The following is an 18,014-nucleotide window of genomic DNA, read 5'->3' as shown; positions in this document are numbered from 1 at the left end:
TCCATTCTCCATCATATGCCCTCCCCATCTCAATCAGTCTCTTTTATTTTGATGTCATGATCTTTTCCTCTTCTTATGTAGGTATCCCTGTACCCCCTTGTACCTCCCTCATTCCTACCCATGGCCATGTCTAAAATGTGTGATGGATCCTCTCCAAATCCCATGTGCACATGCTGGGCAGACAGCCCTGGTAGCGGAGTGTACCCGCAGTCCTCATGCCCAGAGCTGTACCCCTGGCTACAGTCGCCTTCTGCACTTATCCCTTCCCTTTGGCCAAGTTCTGCTGGCCACATCTGTGCCCCTGGTCACTCTATAGTTCCTCTGTTACCCAACACTCAACCGGCCCCACAGAAGACGACAGAGACGGGAGAACACTGCCCTCCATTGTGCTCTGCTGTGCGTCTGCTTCATGTCCTCACCACCTCCCCTCTTCTCTGCTCTCAATCTCTCTCTTCCTCTGAGCAACACAGAAATAAATATTGGGTATTTTTGTGGGGGGTAGCCAGAGGGAGTCGGGAAGTGGCCAAGCCAGTCCCATGCTTTTCGGCTAACGGAAGGTGTGGCTCCAGTTCCACGTGGCTCTACACTATTTGGGTCTTTAGCTTGGCTCTGTCCTTTCACAGGTACGCGGAGAGAGCGTAATTGTGCACTTTATGGCTATGAACGGCACACTATGGCAAGTCTCCAATTATTATTTCCATTTGCTGTCATACGTTATCCATCTGATTCCCTATTACGTGCCATTTCTTTTTTTCATGCATTCCTCATCCAGTAAGGGTGAAGAAAGGCAAGAGCCTGACAGAGAAGATCTCAGCTCCCAAAGGACAGGCTGATTCTGATGGAAATGACAGAATGATAGCCTTGAGTTTGAAGGGGTGGATATTTGCAGATTTGAAGTGAAAAAAAAAAATTCTTCAAAGCCAGAGGTGGTGGTGCATGCCCGAGAGCCCCAAAAGACTGAGGTCACGAGTGCGAGGCCAGCCTGGCCTACACAGCCAGACCCTGTTCCAAATTTGAAAACAAAGTCGCATCCCTCACAGATTAGGTTGTTCTCCACCAAAACCATGTCTCTGGGCTCTAAGGTTGGCTCTGCATTGCTGAAGAAGAAGAGCCACGCCACCCATGAGCAGCCACAAGACAGGCTGGACATAGGAGGCCACATTTAACTTCTGTAGAGGCTTCTATAGACCAATGTGGGAATATGGTCTGATGATTCCTACAGATACTGTCTATTCAACAAGTACCTATGAGGTGCCCATCATGAGTGGTAGGCTACACATTGTGAATAGTAAGTGTACAACAAGAATGAAGATGTAGCAGGTGTTGCTTGGTGGGTGCACGCCACCAAGACAGGAACACGAAAGAGCATGTGAGTATGGTCAGAGTCGAGGCCAGATGATATGGTGCATGTACCTGTTTCGATCACAGACAAAAGGTTTCCGCTCATGTTGCATCATGGAAAGCCAGAGCTCCACTTTCAGAACAAAATCCTAGAAAACACTGCACACGAGATGGTGCTTTCTGGCCAGCGAGCTCCTACAAGGGACCTCTCGGAATTACAGTTAGCTTGCATAGCCAAAGGAAGGTTATTTATTCACATCAAGCCATGATCATCTGCTCATCTTTTCTTGACTCTCTGACAGCAATAAGACCAGTGAACAGAACCATGCTTCTCATAACTCTCTATTACTCGTCAATAATTTGGCTTTTTCTTGTGTGCGTGTGTGCGTGCACATGCGTGCATGTGAAGGCCAGAGGGCAATCTCAAGTGTCATTCTTTAGGCATTGTTCATCTTTTTTTTTTGTTTGTTTTGTTTTGGTTTTTCGAGGTAGGGTCTCACTCTAGCCCAGGCTGACCTGGAATTCACTATGTAGTCCCAGAGTGGCCTCAAACTCATGGCGATCCTCCTACTTCTGCCTCCTGAGTGCTGGGATTCAAGGCATGTGCCACCACGCCTGGCCCCATTGTCCATCTTTTTGTTTATTTGAGAGAGAGAGAGAGAGTATGAGAGAGAGATAGTGAGAGAGAGAGAGAGAGAGAGGGAGAAATATAGAATTAAATGGATACATCAGGGCCTCTTCTCATTGCAAATGAACTCTAGATGCACATACCACTTTGTGCATCTGGCTTTGTGTGGATACTGAGTAATCAAACTTAAGCCATCAGGCTTTGCAAGCAAGTGCCTTTAAAGCTAAGCCATCTCTACAGGCCCATCCTTTTTTAAAATTATTAATAGTTTTGAGATGTGGTCTCTCACTGGCCTGGACCTCATCAAACATGCTAGGTTGGCTGGCTAGGGAGCTCTAGGGATCTTCCTGTCTCAGTATCCCCAGTACTGAGGCTGTAAACTGGCACAACCGTGTACAGACTTTTTTTTTAATCTTGATTTTGGAGACTAAATAGGTCCTCTTGCTTACAAGGCAAGCATTTTGCTGACTGGGACGTATCCTAACCCTGTGGATATTATTCCTAGAGGGAATTTCCATATTTAAAGCAAAGAATTCTTTTTGGGGTGCCTGGTTTCCACTGATACAGTTAAGAACTTAAAGCAGAGGTAGTCATCAGCACACACAACAGGCATCGTGCCATCCACTAAACAGTAGCAGCAGCTCTGGTATCTTATGTGAAAGACAAGGGGCTCCGTGATCAGGGGTTCTAGAGCAGTGCTTCTAGTGATGGAGCTGGCTTGTGTGCCTGAATCAGTCCTTACCAGAGAAAAGACATGCTGATCCTCAGGACTGAGGAAAGGGAACTCAAAGGAAACTGCTGGGGAGAGAGTTTCGATAAGCTACAGTCATGCTGATTCGGAAAACTTCTGCAGAAAAGGACACTAGGGCCGCCTGGCCTTTGTGTTCCGTAGTGACTGTGCAGCCGGCAGCACCCAGAGCTATTGAACTTGCGTTGCACTGACATGGGCTCTTCTGGGGCAGACAAAAACAAACATGGAAAATGCTTCTCGCACACACCATTCTAAGTGCGGGTAGAAGGAACTCTACAGGATGAAAATATGGAGATCTTATCATTCCCCAGTAGGTGGATTTTTGGTAGCAACTTTTCCCAGTTGCCTAAGATTGCTTTGGAAAAGCTGCTGGGGCTACATATGATCAACAACTCTTGTTTTTCCTATTTCAATATCTCCTTTTTTTAATATTTATTTATTTATTTATCTGAGAGCAACAGACACAGAGAGAAAGACAGATAGAGGGAGAGAGAGAGAATGGGCGCACCAGGGCTTCCAGCCTCTGCAAACGAACTCCAGACACGTGCGCCCCCTTGTGCATCTGGCTAACGTGGGACCTGGGGAACCGAGCCTCGAACCGGGGTCATTAGGCTTCACAGGCAAGCGCTTAACCGCTAAGCCATCTCTCCAGCCCATCAATATCTCTTTTTTTTTTTTTCCAAGAGACATCCAAGATCTTTTACCCTCTTTTCATTATATTTTCAGAAAGCAATACACAGCATGTAACCAGTTATGGGCAAGGTAGAGAAATGGATGAAAACAGCAGAGGAGCCCTAGAGTGGACCTCAATTGTTTGTGGAGCCTGGGAAGGAAAGGGGGTGAGCTCCCCTCATGCATCTTCAGTTCAAGCAAAACAGAAGTTTTAGGAAACCTGCTGAATAATCACTGGCAGATCACCAGCCTATTAGTTTCCTATAAGGTCCCAGAAATCGTTCCCAACTGAGATGCTAGAATATTTCACAACAACTAAACCTCAAGAGAGAACTTCTACCGCCCATTTCATTAGCACAGGAGATGCTATCGAAAAAGAAAGGGATAGGTTGTGGCTGGCAGTGCAGGCTGTCTTTCCAGTTATTCTGGAGGCTGAGGCAGGAGGATCACAAGAGCAAAGTCAGCCTGGGCAACTTAGAGAGAGACAGAAAAGAAAACAGAAAAAATAAGCTTGAGGAAAGGTTGGGGAGACATCTCAGTTACAGAAACCTGATGATCTTTCTCACCCTCAGACTCCACGGACAGCCAGACATGAGTGCATGGGTCAGAATCCCAGCAAGATGGGAAGGGAACATGGGCCAAGTAGCCTTGTGTATGCAGCAGCTAAGAACAAGAGGCCCCACCGCAAACTAGGTACAAGGAGACACGGCTAACACCCAAGGTTGTCCTCTGACCTTTACACAGGTGAATGGCACACACATCTCTGGGGACACACACACATACACACATACCCCTGCTATGTGAGAGGTCGTTAAGTTCAATGTAATGAAGAAGAAAAAGAAAGAACTAAAGTTGGTGAATCTTGACTTCAACATTTTGATACTGTGAATAGTATGGTTTAAAATAACTTCATAATCTAACTGTTTAGCAGTCACACTTACTTATGGAACTAGAGACTCTCCAAAAAGTTATATTGTTTGACTATTTTTAAGAGATATATATGTATATCTAAGAACAAAGCTTTAGAGTGTAAATTACCCACTCTTGGTTTCAGGCATCCAGTGTGGTATGTCAGTTTAAAGGCAATAAAGATTAGCCCACATTTCTAAAGGATAAGTATGTGTTTTGTAGGACACATGGAAAGAGAACTATAAACATCGTACACACACATACACACCCCAGGATAAACAATGGCAACGCAAGTGCTATATTTAGGAAGTAAAGTCAGTACTTGTACTTGAAAAAGTCCTTTGTCTACCACACACTTATACACTTATGTAGAGACAAAAGTAACTCTTCAGCAGATTTCCTGAACTCTCCAATTCTCTCTCCTTTCTGACACTAACCAAACCCAATCTACCTGCCAACGGTGACTCCAGAGCCTTTCCTCGAAAATTTGCCTACCTACTATTCCACAAAACTTTCACCTGGGTCCAGAACCCAAGCAAGGACTCATCTCCTGTCTTTGACCTTGGGCTTTGACTTTGCCGTGACAACTAAACCACTACTGTATGTATCTGGTATGCAATTGTCATTGATTAGAAATGTACCATCTTGCCAAACCTCACCAGGTCTCAGTTTCCCCAATGACAAGAGCACGCTAACGACACTCCCCACCTGGTAGGCTATCAAGAGACCTAACAACAACGTGTACAGACGACGTAGAGATCCAAGGCCATAAAAAAACCTTATTCAGGGCTGGAGAGATGGCTTAGCGGTTAAGCGCTTGCCTGTGAAGCCTCAGGACCCCAGTTCGAGGCTCGGTTCCCCAAGTCCCACTTTAGCCAGATGCACAAGGGGGCGCACACGTCTGGAGTTCGTCTGCAGTGGCTGGAAGCCCTGGCGCCCCCATTCTCTCTCTCTCCCTCTATCTGTCTTTCTCTCTATGTCTGTGGCTCTCAAATAAATAAATAAAAACTGAACAAAAAAATTAAAAGCGTGCGTCACCACGCCCGGCTTTATTAAAAAAAAAACCTTATTCATAAAATTAGTTCAGGACAAATGCTAAAAAGAATATAGCAACAGCGGGGTTAGCTCACACCTGTTAGAACAAAAGAGGATGGAGAGACTTTCTGATACTCATCGCTGCTGAAACTGTTATTTAAAAAGAACTTTTTTTTTTTTAAATATGAGGTTACTTCTGTCCACACAATTTTGCACATCAGGCTTTACTTCCATTTATCTATAGGCAACTTTGTATCCACTGATGCACAATATGGTGTTGATTTCAAAGCATGTCAAAATACTGCCTCCAATTAAAGTAATTGTATCTATATAACTTCTGAAGATTAAATGGATTCTAATCTGATTGCTGCAGGAGCCTCGTTCCTGTTGTGCCTTAGACAGGCGGGGAACTTTCATTGGCAGCAGAATGGACCCCTCAGCCAACAGAAGACAATGTACAAGTTGGCCCAGCTGATTCTCGAGGTTGTAAGAGACAAATAACACTTAAGAGAATCCAAACCAGATTTCTGCTGATCTGAGACGCTGTATGTCTTCTGGGGCCAAACGTTATAAGTGGGCGTGATGCATTTTAAAGACGAGGAACAAAACAATGAAATGCGTTTCCCCTACATGCAGCTCCACTCCTAAAAAGCCACTGGGTTGCAGCGGTAAGGACGACATGCATAGCTGAGGTCAACGAAGTCTACAGGACATACGCCTGCAGCCATCTCCCGAGGTGCGTTCCCGGGTTCGCGGTGGCTGCCCTATGCGAGGTTCCCTTGGTTCTCGGGCTGGCTTTCCCACCCATCACTCACTCACACATGTGGAACGGGGTAAGCCTTAACGGATGCGGAGGGGGCAGGGGGTAGGGGTCGCTGAAGAATCCTGCCGTTAAATGCAGACATCCGAGCCAAGACTGGAGAGTGGCCACCTCCGATTTAGAAGGGGGCCCGTCTCGTTTTCTCGGAACATACCTCGCTTCAGAATCCAGGAGGATTCAAACTGAAAGGAGGCAGAAGCAGGCAGGCAGCCTGGGTCGGGATGTTCCATTCACAGGGGAGGCAGCGCCTCGTCCATTCATGGAGGGGTCACTGGATGTCGTCTCCCAGCAAGCTGCGCTCCCCAGCGGGCTGGCGACGCGGCATCATTCACAATGAGGAGGTCTATGAAGGAGCCGCGGCCAGAGCTATTATTAGAACAGCCATCCCTTGGAAATTTTGCAGAATTTGCCTGAATCGACCGAGCCGTGACTCCGCTAGCCAGGCACTAGAGAAAGGCGTGGAGCGGAGTTGCTGGTTACGCTCCGGCAGCCCCCCACGCCCTTCAAAGGGCGGCACTGGGGATCGTCCTCGCATTCAGTGCGCACCAACATCTGGGCAGCTGCCTGCAAACACAGATGCACTGCCTTTAGCCATTTTTCCTTTTTAACTGAGAAGGTCCTAACTGTTCTCCTCCCCTTCCTGGCCGGCTCGCATTTTCCGTGCACCTCGCTCTCTGCAGCCCTGTGGAAAGGAGAGGCCGGCTCCGTGCCCGCCTCCCACCATCCAGTCTGGAGCGCTCTCTTCAGCACCCAAAGGACTGGACACCCCTGACGCTTCCAGAAAGAAAGAGCAAAAGAAAAAAAAAAAAATCCCCGCCCAGCTCTGCCTACAGCAATCTTTCTTCCTCCCGGAGCAAATTCAGACAGCGAGCGTCTGCGATGAGAAAGGAGCGCGCGCGTGCAGGGGGAGGGTTCGCGGGAGGGGGCGTAGTATGAGCCCCACGTGGGGCTCGCATTTTTTAAAAAATGTAACAGACGCGAAATGAAAGACTCGGAGCCCCAAGTATGGCACAAGGGGCTCGTCCCCGTGGCCCAGCCTAGCACTGGAAAATGGAAACAGAAGTCCGGCATCATCACTTGCCTCCCTGCCACCGAGACTGGGAAACAAAGACACATTACCTTTTAATATATATATTTTTGCGCTTCTAAGGGAGCCGAGGAACTTCGCGTCGCAAGCAGCCGGTCCGCCGAAACCGGCGTCCCATTAGCCCCGGGAGGGCGCAGGCCCGTGGCCTACCAGGCGGCCTCCGCGCCCAGCGCCGCCTCCGCCTCCTCCTTCTCCTCCTCCTCCTCCTCGGCGGCGTCCACGGCCGCCCCGCCGGTGCTGGCTGGCCGGGCCCGGGTCCCCGCCCCCGCCCCCGCCGCCACCCCAGCCCCCCACGCCGCCCGCCCGCCAGCCGCGGAGCTCCGTCAGCCCATCGCCCGCCCGCGCCGCCGCTCACGCCGAGCCTGGCCGCGCGCCAGGGCGCACCGCCACCAGCCCGCCCCTCGCCGCCCGCGCGGGGACCTGCGGCGCCCGGCCCAGCGCACGGTGCCCGGCGTGCCCAGTCCGCCCGCCCGTCCGCGGGCAGCTGGTAACACTGGGACCTCTTGCAGCCGCGGCAGGGCCTCCCCCCAACACCCCCCTCCCCCCAGCGACTCGCCCAGCCAGGGACGCCCCCAAGTCGCCCCGGAGCGGCCTCAGCTTCCCATTCCTCCCCACGGCTCTCCGCAGGAGAGACACAAAGTTAGCTGGCGACCCGAGTGACTGCACGCAGGGAAGGCTGAGAAAGAGGACCCCAGACCGGAGGACCACCTCCCCTTCTCCCCTGGCACCATCAAAACCCACCCAAAAACCCCTCTGTGTGCGCGGCCTTCTCCTACCCTGGGAGCCCTGGGCTGAAGGCGCAGCTCTTTCCCCTCGATCTAGTCCAGTTGTCTTGAATGCTAATATCCCTTCAACTCTTGGGTAATGGAAGTTGCTGTAAGATAACCTAGTCATGGGTCTATTGTCAAGGATTCGCGACGCTCCTGGAGCGGGAGACTTCCATTTCAAAAGACCTGGGGGAGGCAAAGGGGCTGGTACAGCTCTCTTTCCAAAGCTAGAGAAAGAAATTGACAAGATCCCCTCCAAAAACAGTAATTCAATTCACGTTGTATGTCTAAATGTTTATTACTTCGTTAGCTCAAATTGCTTTAGACACTTTTTTTTTAAAAAGAATTGTCAAAACACAGCTAATAGGATAAAAGAAGTGGGCAGGAGCGCCCTCTTGGCAAGAGCCCACTCTTCTGGGTCTTACTTTAGAACCAGGCATCTCTTCAGTTCCCAGCATGTATCCATCCACCCTTCTGGTCAGAGGTGAGGTTTTCATTCCACAAAGTAGGAGATCCAGGTAGCTTAATACCATTATTTCCAGAACACCCCAGATAGTGAAGACCCCCAGATTTTATCATGCAAACACATCTCTTGCATCCCATACTGGGGTTGGAAGCCAGGGTCTTGTGAGTGCTAAGCAAGCCCTCTACTATTGCATGACATCCCTGGCCCACACCCTACCTTCTTTCCAGACACTGGCCTGTTAAAGATCACTGGTAAAAATTTCTTCTGACAGTTCAAGAGGCGTCATAACCAACAGAAGGGCAATTGTGTACATAGGGAGTGTTAGAGGAAAAACATGAACACCCGATCATGATCACGCACTCAAGACCCGGGAACTGGACTCGGTGAGTAATGGGGAGCTGGTCTTGAATGAGATTTTTCTGAACTTTTGGAGACATTGAGACTGGTTTAGTGCAATAATTTAACAATGCACTCGAAGCCTATTTCATGTGCGAGGTTCTTTGGAAGTGTGATTATTTCTTCTTTTGGTGCTAGAGATTGAACTCAAGGCCCCACACAGGCTAAGGTGGGGATATTGTTGCCTTGGAAGCATGCCGTTGCCAGTTCTTATCTGTTTTGACTTCAACGCCAAGGCATTGGCATGCCCGCTTTGCAGGTTCACTCTTGCACCTGTGAGCCAGAAGCTGGGACCCAGGACCCTCTCCTTCCCTTTTCTCCTGCCTTCATTTATTCCTCCCTTCTTTCTGCCCTCCCTTTCATGGATCACCAAACCAGAACTCACAAATGCTCCTGGGGGGGGGGGGGGCGATGGCTCAGTGGGTTAGAGCACTTGCCATGCAAGCATGAGGATGTACATTTGGTTACCAGCACCCATGGGAAAAGGCATGACCACCACTGCCTGAAACCCCAGTGCTGGGTTGGGGGGCATGTGTAGTGTGATGTGTGCACCCCAGGTGCACAGAGGAGAAGGTCAAGTGTACTCTTCTATTAATCTTTTCCCTTAAGTCCTTAAAAAAGGGTCTCAAACTGGACCTGAAACTCACTGTTTTTCAGCTACACTGACCAACCGGTGAGCCCCAGTAATCCTCCTGCCTCTGTTCTGTGCCCTCCACACACACACACATGTCCTGGAGAGATATGGCCACGGTATCCTTGTCTGACTTTCTCCAACAGGATCTGGTGTAGATGAATGACTAACTGCTGTCCCCAGATGTCCCTGGATGTCACCAGCAGCTTTGTGAATAGGAACCCATCTCCTATTTCCCAAATCCATTATCCACTCCAGCTGACGCAATACCACTCACATTTGGATGAGATCCTTTAACTTCCACGTGTGAGATTACATTCACTCAGATGGCCCTGAGAACTGACCAGACCCTTCTCATGCATCAGCCTTGTGTTTGGTTATCCCATCCCATCAGGGTCCCAGCCACTTCCTGCTCTCCAGCTCCATAACTGTCCTCCACATCTCCACACATGTGGAGTCACACAGAAACCAGGACCTTAGCAATTACCTGGGTCATGCCACTCTCTGAGTAAAGACTGCAGTTGGGGGCTGGGGCCCTAGCTCAGAAAGTAGAGTGCATGTTGTATAAACATGAGTTTAATGTCCAACACCCAAATGCCAGGCAGGCAGCATGGGCTTTTAATCCTAGTGTCAGGGAGGTGGAGACAGGAAGATCCTGGAGCTTGCTGACTAATAGATGAGCTCTAGGCCAATGAGAGACCCTGTCTTTAAAAGCAATAGACAAAGGGGCACATGTGTCTGGAGTTCGTTGGCAGTGGCTGGAGGCCCTGGCATGCCCATTCTCTCTCTCTCTCTCTGCCTATTTCTCTGTCTGTCACTTTCAAATAAATAAATAAACATCAAACAAAAAAATTAAAAGCAATAGACGTTATACCTGAAGTTTTCCTCTGGTGTACACACACCTCCTCACACAGGCTCCTGCATACACACGTCAATACACCACATACTTGCATGCAAAGAAACAACTGTAGTGGCTTCTTATTGCTCTCTGTGTGTCCTGTCTTCATCACAATTATTCTCCCATGACACAGGCCTTATTTCTGTCCTTGAGCCACACTTGTCCTCCCTTGGCTTCTCCACTTCCTGTTCTTGGGCCTTCAAGGCCCACCCCAGTCACTGTGGGGCTGCAAGCCCGCTGTCTGCTAGGTCAGGGCTTCCATACCGCCTCCTGGTCACACGTGGCTTCCTCTGGCACTCTTTGCAACAGCATCTTGTTTATTTCCCTCTTAGAACTTGTGGGATCCCGGGCTATGCCCCCTTGAAATATAATTTCTTGGTTTATTTGGAAATGGGAATTCAGAGAAATGGGGGACAGGCGGAAAGGCTGCTAAGTTGTAAAAGAAATCTATACTTGTCCACACTAGTAGGCCAGAAAACAGATTTCATGGACTCCTGCCTGACATGGAAAGCAGAGGGAGGAAGAGCTCAGAGGTCTCCCCAGGCCCAGGCAAAGTCTCCCCTCCGGCCAGCAGCCATTCTGTCGCTGTGACTAGAGATCATAGTTGCAGACCAGTGTAGCCTTCGTTGGGCTACATCCCATTCCCATCATCTGTGTCTCCTTCCCACAAGATCCCAAAGTTTTTCCAGACAACATAGAGTTCAGCGAGTAAGGCCTCCTTCCAGACCCACTTTGTATGCTTTAATCATCCCTGGGTTCAGATGTGTCATAAATTTGCATATTTTAGCTGGGCACTGTGGTTTCTGCCTCTAATCACTGCACTTGGAATGCTGAGACAGGAGAATCATGAGTTCAAGGCCAGCCGTGGTTACATGGCAAGCCTGTGTCTCAAAATAAATAAGTATATGAATAAATAAATACAAATAAATAAAAAAGGAAAAAAATAAGTAAACAAAGGGCCTGATAATGAAGTCTCCCTAACCTTATAAGGACACATATTATTTTTTTCCAAAACCATGCAGCTGATATTGGTTAACATAGGGGGCGGGGTGAAGCTTGGTGGCAGAGGATATGCTGAAGGCCTGGGCGTGATCCTCACCTAGATCCCCAGGGAACATGTTAGGAAGCAATGCAACAGAAAATAGATGGGTATTGTGGTGACTCAGGCTTATAACCCCATCACCTGGAAGGCTGAGGAAGGAAGTTCTGTAGCTTAAGGGCAGCCTAGACCACAGAGAAAGACTCCGCCTCCAAAACAGAAAGCAACAAAACTGAATATAAGATAAAAAACCAGCAAGTTCCATGGCTGCTGGTGCAGTGCCAAGAGCCTAGCAAACATCTGTTGATTTGATCTCATCATTCCTGTCCCTCTTCCACAGATTCAGGAAAATACTAAGGGTCATGCTTGACTTGCCTGCCTCTGTGAAGTACTTGTGAACCCATGGTCACCCTTTAGAGCCCCTGAGCTCTCCTTTGCCAAGTGGTGCCACCACATCCTTCACACTTGAACATGTTAGTGGTCACCGCGGGTGTGCCCACAGATTTCTCTTCTGTGCACTGTCAAGTGGGGGGTGAAGATGGCTGGAGGTGAATTCTCTGGGGGGGGGGGTGGTCCTTGGCACATCTGATGCTGTGTTGCCATACTGGTTCCCAATCTGTACCCGATCGATCTTGCCTTCCATTCCACTTCCTCTATCTTTAGCAAGCACCGTTGACACCGTTTCCTTTTGTATTTCAAGAAGGTCTTAAGGGTGGAGAGTGAGTGAACACAAAGGGTTTGGTTAGAAAGCCCAGCTCAGGTACTTAAATAAACTGACCGGTTTCAAGTGAACCCTATTATATTTTTGTACCCTATCTTTGTTTTTTTTTCTCACTTCCAGGCCAATTAAAGGCCAATTCTGAACCACTTCAATCAAAAACAAAGCATTCTATCTCTCCTCTTGGCCTTGGATCAAGTGGTGAAAACCCTGGTTGTTCCTTATTTCATTGTTTTTTTAGATGATGATGTCATTCTGTAATAGCTTTGTTTTCACAGTCTTGCGTTCTCATGGCGTTAGAGAGTTGCTTCTTAGTTTTTTCTGGTCAGGAATCATGGGTTAGATGGCCCCTACCTATGGCAACACGAATCCAGGGCAAGTCTTTCAGAAACACAGACAAGAATCAATCAAAACATCACAAGCTAATTAATGCAATGTTGAGCCCTGGGGAGCAGCTGTGCTAGTGAGTAACATTGTATAAAATTAGTTTCCCCTAGAAGTTCACTCAATTACCTGAGCTTGGCTTTTTGACCAAGCTTCTTCTGCTTATTCATTCAGAAAATATACATTCATGGGATAAGTTAATGCTTGCCCAGAACCAGGTACTGACTGTGCTCTAAGTAAAACAAGGCAGTGATGTATCGTATCATATAATAACTCATTTAATCTTTTCAATTGCTGCTCATTGAGATGGGCACCATCATTAGCCCCACTTGTAGGGGAGGGAAGTCAGGCACACAGAGATCTGATCAGCCAGCCCAGTCCTGAAGAGCAGCAGGAGCCAAATGAAGGCAGCCTCCTTCCAGCTCCTATCTCTCACCTATGGCCCCTTTCACAATCCCAAATTCAATGTGTGGCCTAGTGACCATCAGGGAGGCTCACTGGGTCTTAGTGGTTCACTGTATCCTTATAATAGGCAATTCAAGGAGAAGTAGTTGTGAACCTGAATGGAGAAGATTTCTAGCAAGTTTTCCTCACTCAGCAATGAATTCTAGTATTGATACATGACAGCAATCAATTCGTCTGTCTTCTACACGGACAGTAAAGTTGTACCACAAAGGCCAGAGCACAGGCTGGGAGGCAGTTCAGTTGGTAAAATGATTATCATGTAAGCATGAAGACCTGAGTTCAGATCCCTAGTACCCTGTAAAAAGCCAGGTATGGCCATGTGCCTGTGATCCCAGTGAAGGAGACAGGAAGATACCTGACACTTGCTGAGACTTGGTAAACTCTGGGTCCAGTGAGAGACAATGGCTCAAAAATAGGTGAATTAGAGACACAATTCTGGCCTTTATACCCATGCATATACCTAAATATACAGATGTAACTATTCTCCCTCTCTCTCTCTCTCTCTCTCTCTCTCTCTCTCTTTAAAACAAAGCCCAGAGGTAGCAGCAAGAGCTCCTGAGTCTCAGAGAACATGCACCTCTGGCCCCAAAGAAAAAAGATGAGTCTCAAAGTGGGCCTAGGGTTGAAACTGCCATCAGGCGTCACTTGTAAGGTGGCCATTTCTCCTGCCACTCTCTCAATCAAGCCTACTTCAAAGTATAATGGAGAGCCATTTGTTGAGAAAGAATCACAAGAGTTCAGGCTGGTGAAGTTCTAAGATGCAGATGTTATCAAGCTGGAGCAGAGTTCGGTGAGGTGCTGAGATGGAGCTTGGATACCGAAGATTAGAGGTCTGGGTGGAAAACAGAAATGGCTGGAGATGCCTACATATGGTAGGCATGAAAGCCTGTGACTATTGATGAAATCATTTGAAAGACTGAGAGAAAACACTAGCTTAGGCTCTGGTTCCTGGGCAATGGTTTTCAAATTTAAGCCCAGGGAACTTAATTCTGTGTCCCAATTGGATAATCACCTGGAAGATTATTCCAGCCAGATTCCTGGATGGCTTCCCATCCCCACTCAGGTCTGGTTTAGTACAAAATTCTACAAGCTCCAAACTGTTGATGGCGCTGACTGGTCAGGGCCTGTGTTCAGCACCTGTCACCTCAATCCTCCGGCAGCAGTAGGCACTCTGGCATTCTTATATTCGAGCTAGCCCCACGGCCTTAATGCTCAGAATACACTTGGATATCAGCAAGAATCAATTCCTCATCATCTCAAGGTCCCTTCAGATGCACAGATGTCATCACTTTGGAAGGAAATTTAATAGGAAACCAGCAAATTTCCCTATCCAACCTCCTGTTGCCACCCCTATTCCTTCCCTATTTTATTTTTCTCCAGTTGAAATCACTTTCTAATAGTCTATACTTTTTATTTACTTAGGTATTTTCATAATTGATCCCTCCCTGGAGGGATTTATATCTATTTTGCGTTTTGCTGAGTCTCTTAAGCCCAGAACAATCTCTGACACAAATTAAATGTTCTATAAAAATACTTGGATGAATGAATGAAAACAAATATTTTAAATGTAGGATATGGCTGCTGCTGCTTTTTGTTTTCCTAGTTTGGATGTAAATGTGCGGGGAGATGGAGGCCCAGAACAGCATGACAGGCATTCCTCCTCAAGCACTGACCACCAGTTTTGATACAGGCTCTTTCACTGACCTGGAGCTCACCAAGTAGGCTAGACTGAGTGGTTAGTGCACCCCAGGGATCGCCTTTCCCTGCAACACCAGTGCTAAGATTGTAAGAGCAAGCCACCATGCCTAGCATTTCTGTGTGCTTTAGGACAGACCAAACTCAGGGCTTCATGTTCAAAGCAAGCACGTTACCAACTGAGTTATCTCCCTAGCCTGGATGTGGTTTTAAAAATTGAATTCCAATGGGAACACTTCCTCACTGGTTGGTCTCCACATCTGAAATGAGGCAAGACTGTGTTGCTTGCTTCTGGAATGTCTCCTGGGGCCCAGCTACTGTGACAGGGAGCAGACTCGAAGGTGGCCATGCAGCCTTCTAAGGAGCCCCGGTTTGTTTACGAGAGACAGAGCCCATGAACAGATCCGAATGGAATCCTCCATCCTTTTGCTCACAGCCTGGTTGCAAAGAGGACCTGCTCGCCCATCCAGCTCTGCCAGCTCCCACAGATTGCCTGGAATTTTACCTCCTAGCACAAGAGAAGTGGGGTACCTACTACTTCTTTGTGGGTGGAGGCTATTCCACCCTCATACCACTGAGCTGATTTGCACTTGCTTCTCACACCCAGTGCATGTACTCCCTGGCTTAGGGATCCCCCCCAGGGCTCCCCTCTTCTGTGCTTCAATGCCCTCTGCACTTGCAGTGACCTTGGCATTTCTCACAAGCATCTTTGCTTATGTTTGCACTCTGGCCTGTTGGGCATTCCTCATGGGTGAATCAAGGTGACACTTGTATTTATTTTAAGAAGTTTACTGCATTCCAAATCTTCAAAATGTGTTACTCTGTACATGTGTGTTTAATTTTACTTTATATTATTTTTCTTCAGGCCAAGAGTTGGGATCATTTTTACAGTTAGATCCAATCCATTGAATAATCCAGCTATAGAAATCCAGAAGAACTTTCTGCGCTGGTGAGAAACAGCCTTGACCATACATTCCTATAAGAAGCTATTGTGCACCTGATATACTTCGTGGGTCCTCCTAAGTGAACCGGGGTGCCATGAAATTGACATCAAAGGCCACCCATTTCAGGGGTACCTGCAGTGTAATTTCTAGAGGCCCTGACAGCTTGTGAGACCCAATAAGATTTCCTCATAATTGAGCAGGTATAACTTTTTATTTTGAAATGTTCATCCTCTTTGCCTCTAAGTTATTTTGATGCTTTCTCTCAGAAGTCTAAGGTCCTTCTTTCAATATTGTTGATGTTTCAGGAAGTCTTTACAGGCTTTTTTTTTTAAAGAGCAGGGTCTCCCTGTAGCCCAAGCTGACCTGCAATTCACTATGTGGTCTCAGGGTGGCCTTCCTACCTCTGCCTCCTGAGTGCTGGTTTTAAAAGGTGTGCGTCACCACACCTGGCTCACAGTTCTTTTTAATTTTTTTTTATTGACAATTTTCATACACGTATATAATGCATTTGATCATGATTCCCTCCCATTACCTTTATTTGTCCCCTCTCCCATACCCTTTCTACTAAACCCTTGTGTGCTGGTTTGATTCAGGTGTCCCCGATAAACCTGGATGTTCTCAATGCTAGATTTCCAGCTGATGGAGATTTGGGAATTAACGCCTCCTGGAGGGAGTGCATTGTTGGAGGCGGGCTTATGGGCTTTATAGCCAGTTTCTCCTTGCCACTGTTTGGCACACTTTCCTGTTGCTATGGTCCACCTTCTGTTGGCCAGAGGGTGAGGTCCACCGTCTGCTCATGTCATTGTTTTCCCCTGCCATTGTGGAGCTTCCCCTTGAGCCTGTAAGCCAAAATAAATTTCTTTTTTCCCATAAGCTGCTCTTGGTTGGGTGATTTCTACCAGCAATGCGAACCTGACTGCAACACCTTTCTTCTTTCTAACTTGTCTCTATCCTATTTTTTTATTTTTATTTTTTTAAAATTTTTATTAGCATTTTCCATGATTATAAAAAAATCCCATGTTAATTCCCTCCCCCCACACTTTCTCCTTTGAAATTCCATTCTCCATCATATTACCTCCCCATCACAATCATTGTACTTACATATATACAATATCAACCTATTAAGTACCCTCCTCCCTTCCTTTCTCTTCCCTTTATGTCTCCTTTTTAACTTACTGGCCTCTGCTACTAAGTATTTTCCTTCTCACACAGAAGCCCAATCATCTGTAGCTAGGATCCACATATGAGAGAGAACATGTGGCGCTTGGCTTTCTGGGCCTGGGTTACCTCACTTAGTATAATCCTTTCCAGGTCCATCCATTGTATAAATGTGCCACATCTTCATTATCCACTCATCAGTGGAGGGACATCTAGGCTGGTTCCATTTCCCAGCTATTATAAATTGAGCAGCAATAAACAAGGTTGAGCACATGCTTCTAAGGAAATGAGATGATTCCTTCGGATATATGCCTAGGAGTGCTATAGCTGGGTCATATGGTAGATCAATCTTTAGCTGTTTTAGGAACCTCCACACTGACTTCCACAATGGCTGGACCCCTATTCTACTTTTAATGTCTCTGTTTTTGCCTTCCTGCACCACCCATGATGGAATGTTAATGGGCCCAATATAGTGCAGTTTTGTGCAGGTGCACCAGCCACTGGGAGGTGATGAGGGAAACGGTCACTCTGTGTCTGGAAGACAGCCTTCTGAAGCATTCTTCCCCATTTTCTGGCTTTGACATTCTTTCTGCCCTTTTTCAATGTTCCCTGGCCCTTGGGAGAAGCATAATAAAAATGTCTCATTTAGTGCTGAGTTCAAAAGTTGTTTCTAAAAGAAAAAAGAGAGGTTGAGTTCTTGGTGGAGCAGGACACATTGGAGAGAAAGGGAATTTTCAGAGAAGACTTTCTGTACTTTTTACAAAGAAAATTTCCCTGAAAACAGTGCTGTCCTAACCTATGACCAGATTTTAGTACTAATGGTGTCTATTATTTAGGAATACTGTGTGCAGTATCTGTAATCTTTGCAGCATGACCACAGTAGATATTGTTAGTTCTCATTGTAGAGAATCAGAAATCAAGGTTCAGAAACACAAAGCAAGTCGGTGCGGTGGCGCACGCCTTTAATCCCAGCACTCGAGAGGCAGAGGTAGGAGGATCGCCGTGAGTTCAAGGCCACCCTGAGACTACATAGTGAGCTCCAGGTCAGCCTGGGCTAGAGTGAGACCCTACTTTGAAAAACCAAAGAGAAAGAGAGAGAGAGAGAGAGAGAGAGAGAGAGAGAGAGAGAGAGAGAGGGAGAGGGAGAGGGAGATAAAGAAGAAAGAGACACAAAGCACCTTGCTAAAAGTTTATACCTGCAAAGAGAAGG

The 18,014-nt window shown here is 47.3% G+C and overlaps 1 protein-coding gene and 1 long non-coding RNA gene across 6 annotated transcripts in view; one reads left to right on the top strand and one right to left on the bottom strand.

Moving 5' to 3' along the window:
* The window catches only part of Frmd4a (FERM domain containing 4A), a 705,918-nt gene that overhangs the window by 245,365 nt on the left and 442,539 nt on the right, over positions 1–18,014 (bottom strand). The window contains exons 1-2 of one of the 4 annotated variants that reach the window (XM_045135271.1): positions 7,276–7,386; positions 6,311–6,720 (exon numbers count right to left, since the gene is read on the bottom strand). The exons of 2 other annotated variants lie outside the window; for them this stretch is intronic. The gene's annotated coding sequence lies outside the window, so the exon portion shown is untranslated. Of the gene's footprint in view, positions 1–6,310; positions 6,956–7,275; positions 7,387–18,014 lie in introns of those variants that run through there. One more of the 4 variants, XM_045135270.1, reaches the window with a different exon arrangement.
* LOC123455102 lies at positions 5,778–15,518 on the top strand. 2 transcript variants are annotated; one of them, XR_006633682.1, is made up of 3 exons: positions 5,778–6,072; positions 8,748–8,859; positions 13,540–15,518. It is a non-coding gene; the product is annotated as an uncharacterized LOC123455102 (long non-coding RNA). The 2 variants fall into 2 exon arrangements; XR_006633681.1 differs by lacking the exon at positions 5,778–6,072 and having other exon boundaries at positions 8,346–8,859.

The sequence above is a fragment of the Jaculus jaculus genome, chromosome 15, assembly GCF_020740685.1.
Source record: "Jaculus jaculus isolate mJacJac1 chromosome 15, mJacJac1.mat.Y.cur, whole genome shotgun sequence".
In the NCBI taxonomy this organism is placed as follows: domain Eukaryota; kingdom Metazoa; phylum Chordata; class Mammalia; order Rodentia; family Dipodidae; genus Jaculus; species Jaculus jaculus.
Note: the sequence above shows the minus strand (reverse complement) of the source record. Positions and strands in the feature narration are given on the sequence as shown.